This window comes from Cibotium barometz, chromosome 8, assembly GCF_041138505.1.
Source record: "Cibotium barometz isolate CiBa-2024 chromosome 8, ASM4113850v1, whole genome shotgun sequence".
Taxonomy (NCBI): Eukaryota; Viridiplantae; Streptophyta; class Polypodiopsida; order Cyatheales; family Cibotiaceae; genus Cibotium; species Cibotium barometz.
The window spans coordinates 43,007,199-43,023,625 of NC_141053.1; positions in this window are offsets into that span (position 1 = coordinate 43,007,199).

Here is a 16,427-nt window from a genome sequence, read left to right on the forward strand (position 1 = left end):
GATGCGCTCATAAGTCTCAGTTGTTGCAGATGTGAGAATTGATTCTTGAATTTTTGGCTTAAATGTTGTCGAGGGGCAGTAGATAAGACTGCTAGTTGGTTACCATTGGGGTGGCTTGAACACACAAGCTCTTGTGTAGGTACTGAATGCACAAGAATGTTTGAGTGACTTGCTTGGTTGCTTGGGCCTCCATTCTTGTTGAACTTTAAGTGAAGCTGTTGGGGGTTGAAGTTGGTGGTGAAGCTTTCTTCATGTTTTTTGATTTTGGTAACCATATGATAGGATTACCATCATAGTATCCTTGCTGTTGAAGCACATGCACATGCATCCATCTTTGATGTACATTATAAACTGGTGGGCTGATGCCTTTGGTGGTGAGGTTTGTTTCTTTGAATAGGTTGACAAGAATTTTTGATGCGCTTGGGAATCCAAGCTTTGGTATTATCTTGGTAGTACCCTTGTGCTTGTAGTAATCTTTTTGGTACCCACACTTGTTGACTTGGTGGAGTTGTTTTAAGGAACTCACATAGGCTTTTGTGGACGGTGTTGTGGAGTACTTTTATTTTTCCTTGGCCTATGATTGCTGCGTTGAGGAAGAGGCTTTGATGATCGAGGCACACAAATTGGATTGGTGCCTTTGTAGTAGCCTTGAGCAATAAGCTGCTTCTCCACCCACATTTTGATACAATTAAGTTACCTTGATTTTTGTTGTCTTGGTGGATTTTTCTTTTTGGTTGAATTGGAAGGTTGTGAGCCCTCCTTCACATTAGTTAATATTGAGGCTATAGGTTTGAAACTCATGGGCATTGTTGACGATGAGGTTTGAGTCTCTTGCAGAGTGGCATTCGATGATGAGGATTTTGAGCATATTGCCATCTCCTTTGGTGAGGTTTATTCATAAAGAGGCGTTAGCTCCGGGGCTTTTCCCTTGAGTTCCTTGATAGAGACAGATGGTTGCACGTGGGAAACTTTCTGAGGAATAGCTGCTGATTGAGAAGTTTTGGCACCGAACTTCGTTGGTGAGGATGGGTTTGAAGGAGTAGATGCTTTATTGGAGTTGGTCATTGACGCAAATGGTAGGTCATTATGTAGAGGGGCTTTTGTGGAAGAGGCTTGTAACTTTTTGCATTTAACATCATAGAAATCCATTAGGGTTGGATCATCTTCCTTGTAGTATGGTATTGTCAACTTTGTGTCGTTGACCATCATGATGCCCCTATCGCGCTGGCAAAGCACAATGGTGCTTGGGTGTAGTAATAGTCCATTTATGGACCCAAGATCGAATCTGCTTCCAACACATACTCAACCACAAAAAATTTGCAATAAGTAAGGGGGTTAGTTTCAATATATATTGTATGTTCAAAGTACCCCAAAAATGGCATTTTCTGTTATGGAAGTGAGAATTGTGGGATTATTTGATATTTTATGTGATATTTAGGGTACGCTCATTTGCCACATGGTTGTGACTGGCTACGCCCAAAAAGCATGGAGCAGTGGTCACATCGTGTTGGTGGGCGCATAAGTGAGATTTAATGTGTCTTGTGTTTTTGGTGAGCAGATCAGTGCACGGAGGAGCGTGGGTGCGATGGATTCTGGTTGGTGCGTGGTCATCGTATTTTGATGTGTGATGATGGTTGCCCGCCCATAGTTTCATTTCATTAAATCGCAACAATTTTAATGTAAGTAGCCAAGTTTGGGGACCAAGTTACTTTTTGATATTAATGGCCCAAAGTAGAATGTATCAAGCTAAATTTGTGAGCACTTGCCTTTTGCTAGTACATAAATACATGCATGAGGAAGCGTGCTCACTCATGCATGGGGGAGATTGAACCCACTCTCTTTGTCGTGCATAGTTGCTATATTTATCTCCTTCTTGTTTATTTGTAAAGCTTGAAGCTATGGTTATAGAAGTTTATTAAGAGCATTGGTATCAAAGCTTCCTTGTGTGGTGGAGTTACTTTTTCTAGGGAGGTGTGTACATTGCGTTTCCTCTTGTTGTGTTTATGGTGGCGCAGGACATTGTAGGACAGGATGTCCACACCCAGTGTTATGGCTAACCAAAGGATAGCGCTGACCAGCAGCCCCTGGCTTCTGTATCCTTGTTGTAAGCTAGCTGCTCTGCGCTTGCCAATCCTACAACTCCCGCGTGCTTATCTTTGGTTGCTGCTCTTACTCCTTTGTGCCGACGACTAGCCTCACACCTGGTTCACTTGCTTGCCACGTGTCGGCCGACCAATAGCACATGTTGCTCCTTCTCCTTGCCATAAGTTGGCTACTACTGTGATGCACGATGTGGCTAAAGCAATGACTATTTCTCTCACTTCTAACTACGGCCATGTGCAACAAGCCCTCTTCTTCTCTAACTTGCTTTTTGTTGTGCGCCGCTCTTTGTGCTTGTTGCCTAGCATAGAGATGCATAGCTTCTTTGCTAGGTGTTCTTTGCTAGGTGGGATGCTATCCCTTGCATCTTCTTTGAGACTCAGCACCCCAGCCCTTGGGCGCTGTTGGCCAGCTCTCTTGGCTACCCCAGCCCTTGGGCGCTGTTGGCTAGCTCTCTTGGCTACCCCTTGGAGCAACAAAAAAACTCCATAATTTTTCCAATTGCTCAGCTTGAGCCCTGATTAGCTGATTGAGTTCTTCTTAATGGAATCATAGCCAAGGAATCTCAACGGGAGAAGCATAGCATCGGCCCACCGAGCCTCAATAGGTGGTGTCACCACTTTTTCATGGTTTGCTTTTTTCTGAGGTGTGGGTGGTTGTGGCAATAAAGATGGAGATGCCATGAGGAGAAATAGCCATTGTGAGCTGTGAGCTGATCTATCATCACACTGATATAGCATATAGTTGCTACTCCAACTACATCATCAACATGAATTGGACAACCAGGGGGCTCTCTTTTCCCTTATATCTCTATCATTTGTGCTATTTTGATTACAGTTCTCTCAAAGATAAGCATGATATTATTACCTTGGATTTTTGAAGATGCAGATTTGCTTCCTCTATTCGTATCTCTACTCAAAGAGATAAGTAATACTTTCTTGAGTATTTGTGGCATACATAGACCAAAGTTTTCTAATTTGAGAATGGGCATATTTCACTCCACTCAGAATTATGTTATGTTTTGCAGCACATGGATCACAAAGAAAAAGAGCCCTCCTTGTTACATAGGCACTATTATAGTCCATGGACTTCGCTAATATAGTGAGCAACTACGGACATGGATACATGTTTTAAAGATGTTGGTATTTTGTGCATCTACTTGCCTGCACAGGAATTGAAGCCTAATGAAGTGTGGACTATTCTTGCTGGGAGAGCCAATGTCCTCATGTAGGCCTCTCTAAATCACTTTATGCATTAGGGCGATAAAGCCTTTGGGGCGCTTCATCAACCATTCAGATTACATGGATGCTTCTATACACTCATTCTAAGTTTCCATTTATTGCAATATTCTATTTGCGTAGAAGTTCAATTATGATATACTTTGAGTTGACTATTGCATCAAATTGCTTTTCGTTTAATGACAAAGCAACTAGAATATTTCTTTTGGCCTGACATGAAACATGACATTGCAAAATTTATGTTTGAATATATTGTTTGTCAAAGAATTAAATGCCATCATGGTAAATCTTTTGGACTTTTAATGCCTCTACCTATTCCCAAAGGTCCATGGGAAGAGATTTCAATGGATTTTATTATTGGCTTGCTAACTACCTCTTCTCATAATGACATGATATGGACCATAGTTGATAGATTTAGCAAGCAAGCATACTTTGCACCTTGCAAGAAGACCTTGTCTGCCCCTCAAGCTGCAAAAAGCTATTCATTAAGACTATCTTTCCTCATCATGGCTTTCCCAAAGTCATTCTCTCTAACTGAGATGGTCGCTTTTGTAATTATTTTTGGGTTTCTCTATTTAAGAACTTAGGTTCTAAAATGGACTTTACATCCGCTTTCCATCCAGAAAACAATGGCTAGACTGAAGCTACCAATAGCACCATTATGGATCTTCCTAGATCCTACACTATTGATGACTGACCCTGTAATTGGGATCAACATTTGCATTTACTTCAATTTGTAACAATACCCCCCATTCGGCTATTGCTCGAGCTTCCTTTGAAATTGTCTATGGCAAGAAACTTCCCATTCCTATCTCTACCATAATTAGTGATGTTCCAGCTGACACTTTAGCTCGACCGTGCTACTATTCTAGGCTGAAGTCATTGAATTTATTAAGCGAGCACAATTGAAATACACCGCTCAAGCTAATAAGAAACGAGAACCAATGAAATTCAAAGAAAATGTTCTAGTTTGGTTACACATAGAGAAAAGACGCTTAAAGAATATTTCCAAGCATCCTAAGATCAAGATGGCTCCTAGATTTTATGGACTGTTCACAATTATCCAACAAATTAATGAAAATGCATTCCACTTGGGCATTCCCATTCACTGGAAAATGCATTCCACTTGGGCATTCCCACTCACTGGAAAATACATAACTCATTCCACATTAGTTTATTAAGATCCTTGAAAGGCCCCACTATTGTTAACCCTGTTATTGATGATCCACCTCCTCGAGGATGACTCTGAAGTTCTAGTACCTGAAAGTATTATAGACCATGACCAAACAACCACCCGTACTAGCACTATGTATCATCGTTACTTGGTGAAGTATAAGAATCATTCTATTGAGGAATCACAGTGGATTCCTAAAACATCACTTACCTCACACTACCGACACTTGATTTTGGCATACCATTCACATTCACATTGATTCTTTTACCGGACACAGATTCACCAATTGAGGCAGTGTCATAGTTCCTCCACATGTTTTGGTGCCAATTGGTGGTGGCTGACTGAGGCAGCACATTTATTTAGTGTCGATTCGCCGACTGAGGCAGCATGTTACTTTAGTGCCGAATCGCTGACTGAGGCAGCACGTTGATTTAGTGTCAATTTGCCGATTGAGGTAGCACATTGATTTAGTGTCGATCGCTGACTGAGGCAGCACATTAGCGCATGAGATTGGCCACCCTTGCTTTTCTTTATTTCACACAACTGAGGACAGTTGCTTTTTTTTAACCTCGTGGTATGTTGTGGAAATGAGAATTGTGGAATTATTTAATATTTTATGTGATATTTATGGTACGATCATTCGCCACACAATTGTGACTAGCTACGCCCAAGAGAGCAGTGGTCACATCGTGTTGGGTGGATAAGAAATATTTAATGTGTCGTGTTTTTGGTGATGAGCAGATTAGTGCATGGAGTAGCATGGGTGCGATGGATTTTGGCTGGTGCATGGCCGTCGTATTTTGATGTGTGACGATGGTCGCTCGCCCCCCATGGTTTCATTTAATTAAATTGCAACAATTTTAACATAAATAGCCAAGCTTGGGAACCAAGTTACTTTTTGATATTAATGGCCCAAAGTGGAATGTATCAAGCTAAATTTGTGAGCACTTGCTTTTCGCTAATACATAAATACATGCACGAGGAAGAGTGTGCTCACTCATGCATGGAGGGAGATTGAACCCACTCTCTTTGTTGTGTATAGTTGCTATATTTATCTCCTTCTTTTTTATTTGTAAAGCTTGAAGCTATGGTTGTGGAAGTTTATTAACAGCATGTTCAAGTCTTGTGTAAAAGGAATTCTTTCAGGATGAGCCATGAGTGTTGGTTGACCTAACAAATCCCATAGTTCGAGGGTCATAAGATTGTGTTCTCGTGTTGGATAAGGCTGTGCTTGAGCTGTGGTGATTTTATTGGAAAGTTCAAATCCAACCAGAATCCTAGGGATCTTTTCAGTAAGATATGTTGGAAGTTCCATCTCCTCTAAGGTCTCTTCCTCTCGTAATAGCAATTGTACAATGCATGCAGGAGTGTTCAAGGTGTTTGTTTGCATGGATTCATCAATTTAATACGAGTCATGTATCCAAGTTCCACTGAGGATGACATCATACTCAAGGGACTCTAGGGTAACATGGAATGTAAATTCCACATCTCCACCGATTATTTGAGTAGCATAGCTAAAGTAACCAGGAACTTCAATGTTTTGTCCAATGACTCCTCTTGCAAGACCATTGTTTGTAGGGATTAGTTTAGGTTGTCCCAATGACACCCAAGTGTCTATTGTCATGATGTTATGACTAGCTCGAGTGTGCTAATCAATGCGCGTTTGCACTTAACATCATTGCCTATAGGGAAATCCAACCATATCATGATATAATCTTCAAGAGGAAGCATGGATGTTTTAGTTTTTGTTTCAGCTTCAGATCCTATTTCTGTTTCATATTTCCACTCACTTTCATCCTCTTTTTGGCTCTCAACTTTTTTAAGAGTACCCAATGTGTACAGTGACACACGTGGTCCTCTGATAATTCTAACTGTGTTGTGTTTCATATTCCCATTCACTTTCATCCTCTTTTTGGCTCTCAACTTTTTCAAGAGTACTGAATGTGTACAGTGACACACTTGGTCCTCTGATGCTCAATTGAGTAGAGTTCTTTCGTTGCACTCCACCGATCACCTTGTCTTGAAAAACCATAGATAAAGGCTGTTTTCAAGGTTGTGAAGTTGGTCTTGATCGTGGGCATCAATGTGATGAACCATCGATGACTAGATTTTTCCTCTAAGCATAAGTTCAATGCATGTAGGAGATACGAGCCTCCAAACAGGGGTGTTTTCTAGGGTCCTTTTTCTTTTTGGGACCGATAGAATTCCTTTCATGTCGTGAACTAGCAGTGTGCATTTCACGGCATTGCTCGCACAAAGCACATTGAGGTACATTATCACTATGTCAGGGAGAGACTCTTAGCAGGAGAGATCAGCTTCGCCTATGTGCCAACACAGGACAACCTCACCGATCTTTTCACAAAGGCGCTTCCTCGTGAGAAGTTCGAAGCTTTCCGCAAAGCTTTGGGCTTGCTCCCCTTTGTGGATTGATCTACTTTGGGCATGGCACTCCCCTATACATGAGTGCTAGCTCTCGTTCACACCATCACTCCCAGGGGGGATTTGTTGCCATATATATAGGCAGTGATGTGTGTGAACACACTTAGGACCGCCGGGGTACTTTTTCCCTCTTTAGGAGGTTTTTTCCCCCGGCTTGTATATACGCCCATCATTCTAGGGCTAACTTATCTTTTATACAACATTGACACAATCTAATACACTTTGTGTTGTATGCATTCTTGCTTCTTCTTCTCCAAGCTTTGTGTGCTTTCTTGCAACCCTAATTCCAACAATCTCATGACGTAAATAGCTTTTTTTTAAAATCAATCAAATTTAATTTTTTCGTGAAGTCTGTCAGTTCACGGCGGCATGAAACACTAAGCATTTCACAATGTGGAGCACTAAGCATCTCACGACGTGAAATAAAATTTTTTCAATCATCAATCAAATTAAATTTTTTGATGAAGTCCAATTCACAGCTTGAAACACAGCATTTCACGACGTGAAACACTAGGCATCTCACGACGTGAAATAATTTTTTTTAATCAATCAAATTTAAATTTTACAAGAAGTCAAGTTCATGGCGTGAAACACTAAACATTTCATGGCATGAACTCGCAACTGCCAATGCGCTCTGACTGTCAGTGAAGATAGAGGTGGCAGACTCTTGTCCAACACCTAAGTCAGACATAAGCCGTCTGAGCCACACACACTCAATCGTAGCTGTGAAAGCTGCCCTGTACTCAGCTTCACAACTAGAAGTGGCCACAGTAGGTTGCTTCTTGCTCAACCAAGATATGCGTAAGCTACCGAGCATGAAACAAAAACCACTTGTGGATACTCTTGTGTCATAGCAACCAGCCCAATTTGAGTCCGAAAAAGCATGCAAATCTGGCGGCAACGATCCCCCCTTGGGATAAAACAACCCAAGATGTATGGTGCCACTCAAGTAGTGAAAGATGCGTTTAACTGCTTTCCAATGCTGAGACCCTGGGCTATGCATAAACCTGCTCACCTGTAAGACTGCAAACTGAATGTCTGGCCTCGTAATACATACATAAATGAGGCAACCAACAGCTGTCTGATAGAGTGTGACATCAAAGTGATCTCCAGCATCATGAAGACTCAACTTCAAACCTGTCTCCATTGGAGTAGCAATAGGCTTGCAGTCTTCAAGGCCAAATCTCTGTAACAATGTCTCAATATACTTTGTCTGACACAAAGCAATACCTCCATCACACTGCTTAAATTGTATCCCCAAATAATGATGCAAATGCCCCAAATCTGACATCTCAAAAGAGGCATTCAAATCAGCCTTAAAATCAGCAATATGACTCTCATTTGGTCCTGTGAGCAGCATGTCATCGACATAGAGAGCAATGATTAGATATACATCATCCACACGTTTAATATACAAAGTGCTTTATGCCCTTTTCTTGAGCATAACCCTTTGCAACAAGTCTAGCCTTATAGCGATCAACACTGCCATCTGGCTTTCGTTTCAACTTAAAAACCCACTTACATCCAATGGCCTTTTTACCAATAGGCAAATCACACAAAGACCATGTACCATTCTTCATTATAGCATCATATTCACTTTGCATTATAGCCAACCAATTTTTTGATTTTTGTGCCTCATTAAATGAAAGAGGTTCTTCCTCTTCACACATACTAGACACAGCCAAAGCATAACAATCTGATGCATAAGAGACATGTTGAAAACCTGAACGAGTATGACTAGACATAGGTGCATCAATTTTACTATCACGCAAGGTTTGCACCAGTCATTTAGGCATACCTCCAGCCTGCTCATTTTCAGCCCTATCTTCATAAATTATATCCTGTAAATCTGCATCAGAAATAGGCTGATCTATGATGTCGTTTGAAATCTGCATAGGTTGAATGTTTACCTCATTAGGACTTAAATTTGAATTCCCACCTGTAAACAGAGGCAACATCGTATCAAATACATCCCGTGAACTCACACCTGCCTCTTTGGTACATGATAACAAAGGCTGCACAACATCTTCCACAAAAACAACATCTCGACTAATCAAGATATGCTTTGACTGCGGATGATACAATCTGTAACCCTTGTTGCTCTCAGCACTGTAACCAACAAAAATGCATTTGACAGCCTTATCATCCAATTTTCTACATTGTTGCACAGGCACTAAAGCATAGGCCAAGCAACCAAAGACACGCAAGTGACCAATAGAAGGCTTCCTGCCATGCCAAGCTTCGTATGGAGTAATAGACTTCAAGGCCTTAGTGAGACACCTGTTGAGTACATATGCAGCACACATGATAGCCTCAAGCCAAAAAGCATGTGGCAAAGCTTGGCTCTTGACCATACATTGTGCCATCTCCATAAATGACCGAAGTACAAGTGTTTACCAACAAATGATGGAGTTTGCATAGGCCCACATACATCACTATGTACAAGTTGCAATTTGCGAGTGGCCCGCACAGAACCATCCTTTGGAAACGCAGAACGCTGCTTTTTGCCCAAAATACAGCATTCACAAACATGTTTCAATGGTGCCTCAAGAGGGGGCCATGAAGCAATCATATCAAATTTCTGTAAACGCAGTAAACTAGCAAAGTTCAGATGACCAAACCGAGCATGCCATAGTTTTGCACCTGAAACTGCCTTTTCATTAGAAACTGCATTCGCTGAATCTTCCACACACTTGTCATAAGAATTGAGAGCCTATACAGCCCATGAAACAAGGTGCCAGATACAATAATTGTATCACCAGAAGTCAAATCATGAATAGTACATCTGTCATCCACAAATTTGACTACAAGTCCAAGTCTAGCAAGCGCAGAGACAGACAATAGATTCTTCTTTATCCCTGGCACATACAAAGCATCTGAAAGTGTGAAAGCGCTACCATTTGCAGCAGTAAGCATTATTTTACCAATGCCCTTCATCACTGGGTAAGAAGCATTATTGGCACATGTGACAGTATTCCCATTAGGGACAACCTCAAGAGAAGTAAACATATGACGATGCGAGGTAATGTGCTTTGTAGCACCACTGTCAAAATACCATACATGAGAGTCAACAGAAACTGCCAAACATGCATCATGTACAGATGGGTCATACTGGCAATACACGCTAAACGCCCATTCTGTATCCTGCACAACATTTGCAAAATCTGCATTTGTAGAAGCATCCGCTATTGTGGCGGCATTTGACTCTTTCTTCTTTGCCTCTTTAGCCTTTAGCTTAGGGCAATTCTTAATGACATGATCAGTTGCCTTACAATAGTTGCACCTGGTCTTTTTCTTACCTTTATCAAGAGCCTTCTCAGACTTATTGTTGCTACCTATGGGAGGAGAAGAAGTTGCAGACCTATTAATAGGAGAAGAAACAGTGGAAGGGGCTACCTTACCACTTCTTCTCTACTGGGCAGCAACAAATGCCTGATCAGCTGCACGCTGCCTAGTCCTGTTTTGCCTGGACTGCGCTTCTTGCAAGAGCTTGTTGACCAAAGTGTCATACTTGACAACATCAGGTCTGTCCTCAGTAAAACAAGTCTCCACGTGGAAGCAAAAGTCTGATATGACTCAGGTAAAGCATCAAGAATAGTCTAAAAATCATCAGGAATAATCTCACCTGCAGAAATCAATTGTTCCTTGAGATCTTTAATCTCAGCAAGAAAAACATTCATGTCATCATCTTCCTGCATAATCTTTGATTCTAACTTTTTATGCAGGTAAGAGATTTTTGCCTCGTTACGACCTGCATACAAACCAGCTAGAATATCCCAAGCCTGTTTTGCTGTTTTAGCTGAACGAATATGTGGGGTGATGTTACGTTTGATAGAAAGTGCAATCAAGGCATGAGCTTGCGCATCTTTACTATCCCAATGAGCTTGTTCAGCAGTGGGGGTAAAACAGCAGCAATAGTAGAGCTGCTAGAACCTGCAACATCCTCACAACAGATCCTACATCCACAGAACCTGGACGTACATCCATACCCTGCACAGTGTTCCACACTCCTTTTGCAACCAAAACATGCTGCATCATGTATGCCTAAAGTGGGTAGTTACTGTCTCCATCCAACTTATCGTCAGCAGATAACATGCGAAATACATCATTGTTGTTATCAGCCATGGCCACTGACTGAAACTGATGCAAAAGCTACCTATAATGAAGCAAAGACTGAACAGAAAACAACTCGTGCTATGTAGCACGGTCCACAATAGAGTACGTATGCCTGTTTTGTAGAAAACTGCACTGTCAAAATTTTTGCACAAAATGACGAACACATGTGCAGAACTTGAAATGCAAAAACGGAGCCCGAAACGACCTCAGATGCAATTTCTGAGAATGCAAAGCCCTACGGGTCTATTTGCAGAGTATAGGGACCTGCAAGCGCTCGTGAAAGCTCACCTCAATCGGAGAACGTGAGTCAGAGGGTGCCGACGGCATTGCCCTGGGAGCCGATGCCTGCTCTGATACCAATTGTTGGAATTAGGGTTGCAGGAAAGCACACAAAGCTTGAAGAAAAAGAAGAAGCAAGAATGCACACAACACAAAGTGTATTAGATTGTGTCAATATACAAAAGATAAGTTAGCCCTAGAATGATAGGCATATATACAAGCCGGGGGAAAAAACCTCCTAAAGAGGGAAAAAGTACCTCGACGGTCCTAAGTTTGTTCACACACATCACTGCATATATATATGGCAACAGAGATGCCTATTGCTTCATGCCATGAAATGCTTAGTGTTTCATGCCATGAACCGGACTTTATGGAAAAATTAAATTTGATTGATGATTTTTTAAAAAATAACTGTTTCACGTCATGAGATGCCTAGTGCTTCACATCGTGAAATGCTTAGTGTTTCATGCTATGAACTGGACTTCACGGAAAAATTAAATTTTGAATTTTTTTTTTGGGACGTGAACATTTAGGCCATGAGACCTTACGGCATGAGAGTGCAGATAATGGTTCACACGTGAACCATTTTTTAATTTTGATATTTTTGGAGTCTAGTGGAAAATACGAATTTCCTTGTTGGAGGAGGGGGGATATCTTTTAAATTTAAAATTAAGGAGATATGGGCATTTTTAAAAAAAGGTAAGTGGGAATCAAAAAGTCAACCTTTTTATGACACCCTCTTACACCCTTCACATAAATGACTCCCAAAACGGACAATTTGACTACTCATGGGCATCTACTCATTGAATGCTCATTATTCTTAATGAGTTATGTAAAAAGGTGATTAAGAAATAATCTTTTCACTAATCTTTTCCTCTTTTACACTAATCAAGAGCTCTAATTAACTACTAATCTCTAATTAATTCACACAATTGAGTACATCATTGGATAGAGCAAGGGAATGCTAAGCTATGTGCATTAACAAATGTGTAAATTAATCTTTTTCTCTTTTACACTAATTAAGGGCTCTAATCAATTACTAATCCCTAATTAATTCACACAATTGAGTACATCATTGGATAGAGCAAGGGAATGCTAAGCTATGTGCATTAACAAATGTGTAAATTAATCTAAAATAGGAGATTAATTAGACTCTTTATTTAGGTCTCTTCTTTTAAGGTGAAATTAAGCAAAAGAGAGTCAAATTCCTCCAATTAATGTAATTAGGTATTTTTGATGCATCTAGATGCTCTTAAAACATTCAAAAACACTAATTTCGACTACTTACATGATCAATTTGGACCCCAAATAACACATTTTCTAAAATGTTTGCCTCTTGAACAAGATTAATCACCCTTAATGACAAAAACCAGTCCATTAAAAGAATTTAGTCCAATTCAAGGATTTTTTTAATGGTTTTGAGAATTTTTTTGAAGGATTAAGCTACTCCTAATGCTTGCTAACATTTTAATGCAAACAATTTCAACAAAAGACACATAAATTAAGTAAAATTAATGATTTTAGTTCTATGTTTAACACTAAAGAGAGCTAACATTCACTAAAAATTACATTCTATTATATTCTTTAATGCAATGGATGCAAACTAAGTCTAATACAAACTATGTGCAAGCCCTAAGAACATTAAAAACTACATTAACAAAACAACAAAAACATCAAAGTAAGCTAATAATTAAGTAAAAACCATTCTTTACAAAAACAAAAAAGAGAGCTATTCTTCACCAAATCACACACAAATCACTATCAAATCCACATCTTTTTTATGGGAAACCATTAATTAAGACAATGGAAAATGGTTAATGTGTAGATTAGAGGAAAAGCGATAGAAAGCCAAGGGATGGTTCCCCGACAATGGCGCCAAAAATGTATATGGCTCACCCTAACCCTCCTTGAAATACATCCACCAATAAGAGATTACCTGGTGAATCGTAACTATCATGAGGATCTTTCCAATGGCCGAGCTCATAATCCTTGAGGTCTCCAACAAGCTTAACAACTCCTTAAGAAGCAATTCCACTGTGCCTTTCGTGAGCATTGTCACACTGCCATGTTGCACTACGTGTACTTGTCCCTCCTCACCTCACAACATTCACACACACTCACTAGAATGTATTAGAGAGAGATATTAGCAAGAGGATTAGCAAGAGCAAGACTCAATTACACAATGGGAGAGTATATTGTATTACGAGAGACATTCACTTATATACATGGCCATAAGTGTTCACACTCAGTTAAATTGTGGCGGTTGATTGAGCACTTTAGTCTCATAAGAGGCCTAATGCTATTACAATGATTACTCTAATAATATATCCATGAAGTACATCACTTGGGGCATCATCCTACATGCTAACACATGCTTTTGAAGCGGGTTGCCATAAATACTCTGTCACAGCATTACGGGCACCCGTCCAAATTGTAGATTTGGACACCATTACATCATATCTTGTAGATTTGGACACCATTACATCATATCTTGAATGTATGACCCTTTGGTATATCTACCTTGACTCCTTGATGTAAGATAATGGTGGTAGTTCTTGTTAACCCTAGGAATGGGTTAACAAATGCCGAAAGTGGGTACAACATTGGTGGGGCAGTCTGTACATACCTCTTGGTGGTAAGGAGTTTTGATAAAAAGCAAGCATTAGAATATGTGTCAGTTAAGGTGCATTTGGAATGGGAGATAGCACTGGTGGTTGCTTTGGCACTGAGAGTGTATGTTATGGTACTAGGTTTCCATGGTACCAACAATGGATTATATCGTTGCTCCCATAGTGTTGGCAATGAGCACATATCGTGGGTTATATTGTGGCTCCCATAGTGTTGGCAATGAGCACATAAATTTTATTATCTTGGCCATAGAGCAACGGACACTCCATGCTTGCATGGTTTTGATGGGGTAAATTTCACACTAAACCATATCTCTCTGTGGAAATAAATGTGGGTGTTCCACTTTGGGTTGTTGCCCTTGGAGCTAGCCCTGCCCATTGTTGGCCTAAATGGTTGAGTAGGTTTTTTGCAACTTGTCCATGCTCATGTTCTTGACTAGGACTCTAGGTCATGTTGGTTGGGCACCCTTAGTTGTTGAGGCTTTGTATGATGCGTCCCCTATCTCTTGTTTCGGGTGAATGAAACCTTCTACATCCTTATCTAAGAGATTATCTACTAGATCTATTGCCTCGTGGGTGGTAACACTCATCAAAGATGTAGTGTCTAGACTTGTAGAGATGGTCATGAAGCATCTTGCTCATGAGACTAATCATCGATTGAGCAATAATTTATCTAGTATTTTTTGGGTTGCATCTCATATGGAGATACTTAGTTCTTGCAATGTAGTCTCGCATTGTCTCTCCCTCCTCTTGCTTGCGCGGTTATAGATTTATGCAATAAGAATCCTATTGGTTCTATCAAGTGAGAATCCTACAATGAATGTATGTCTTAAAACCTCCTAACTGGCCTTTTTAAGTGGATTTAGAGACCTAAACTAGGTTTTTGTTTCTTTGCCTTCAAAGCCAATGTCTAAATGAATAGATCCTGATGGGATCCAATCCTTCCCATGGCTTTACAAATTTAATCAAACTTCTCTAGGTTCTGAATGGAATCTCTAGCTCCATCAGATTTAAGATTTTCCCATTTCTAAGTCTCTTCATGTCATGTTTGTTGCAACCCATTTTTCCAATTCGAATTCCATCCTAAGCATGCCTTCTACGTGAATACTTAGTGGTGGAACGTAAGGGAGTGATTGCACATAACTCACAGATGACGTGTCAAGAATCATGACTTATGTGTCAAGGCTCACAACTCACATGCCAAGCCTCACATGTGTATTGACAAACGTGTTTAAATCATGTCTTTTTTGTAGGACTGTGGATTCACGTCTCCAATCCAACAGCTAGTTTGCCTAGATTTTGGAGCTTTTTGAGGTTTTCTAGACTCGATGGGGAGTGATTTTAAGAGTCATAATCCTAGTTAATCTTTGTTATAAAAGTAATTAAGTAATGTTTGATTAATTTTTGTTGACTTTGTATGTTTCTAAGCTACCATTTCCAAAAATGCATGAATAAATATGAAATACATGAATAAACATTCACTATCTGTGAGACCCCTCTGCCCCCTCCGCACACCTGACTCCCAGTTGCTAGCAGTAGTGGAAGTAGCTTCCTCTTGCGCGGTGTAGGGTTTCCCACTCGGGGCCTTGCCCTCAAATGTCCGGACACGAGACTAATTTGGTGGTCATTCCAAAACCGAAACCGAGAAAATTTCCCTTGCCTGAAAAACGGGGACAATTCCACCTTTTTGATTTTCTTAACGAATTTTCTAAAGAGGTCAAGAGACTAAACTATCCTTCACCTGATTAAACTAGATAGAAGGAAAACTATCACTGACTTAGTTTGAAGAAATCAACGCTTTTTTCCTAACCGAAATCAGGCACGGCCGTTGATCTAATCATTTGAGGCAATCAACGCTTTTTTCCTAACCAAAGTCAGGCACAACATTGATCTACTCATTTGAGAAATTCTTCAGGTTTTTATATAACTACTCAAATTTTAAGCATATTTCTATTATTTTAATTTAATTATTAAAACTCCATTGATTCTAGCCTCTAACCCTATGCCGTCCATGGGCTAGCCACCACCCAACCATTGGAATCGTTAGAACCAGACAACTACTCACCCACCCATAATTGAATGCCTTTCTTAACTTTTGCTTTCGAATACAGATATGCACACACTCCTCTTTAAAACTTTAACATATAAAATAATCCATTGACAAACAGTTATTGGTTACAGATGTCATAACTCAAAAATTCCATCCAATCCCTTGTTTCTCAAAAAACAGTATCACTCTGGACTCTCCATTGAGACCAACTGGTCAGCAACAAGATCCAGTAATAGATTACAATAATCATTTCTTCCATCATACATATCTTCCATGACATATGCATGGGTGTCATAGGCACCGCGAGCCGTGCATCTCTTGGTCAGAACCCTCCAGGATCCTCCTTAGGTGTCCTGGCACTTCACTCAGGGACCGCTTCGTCGGCCCTCGCCCATTGTACCACC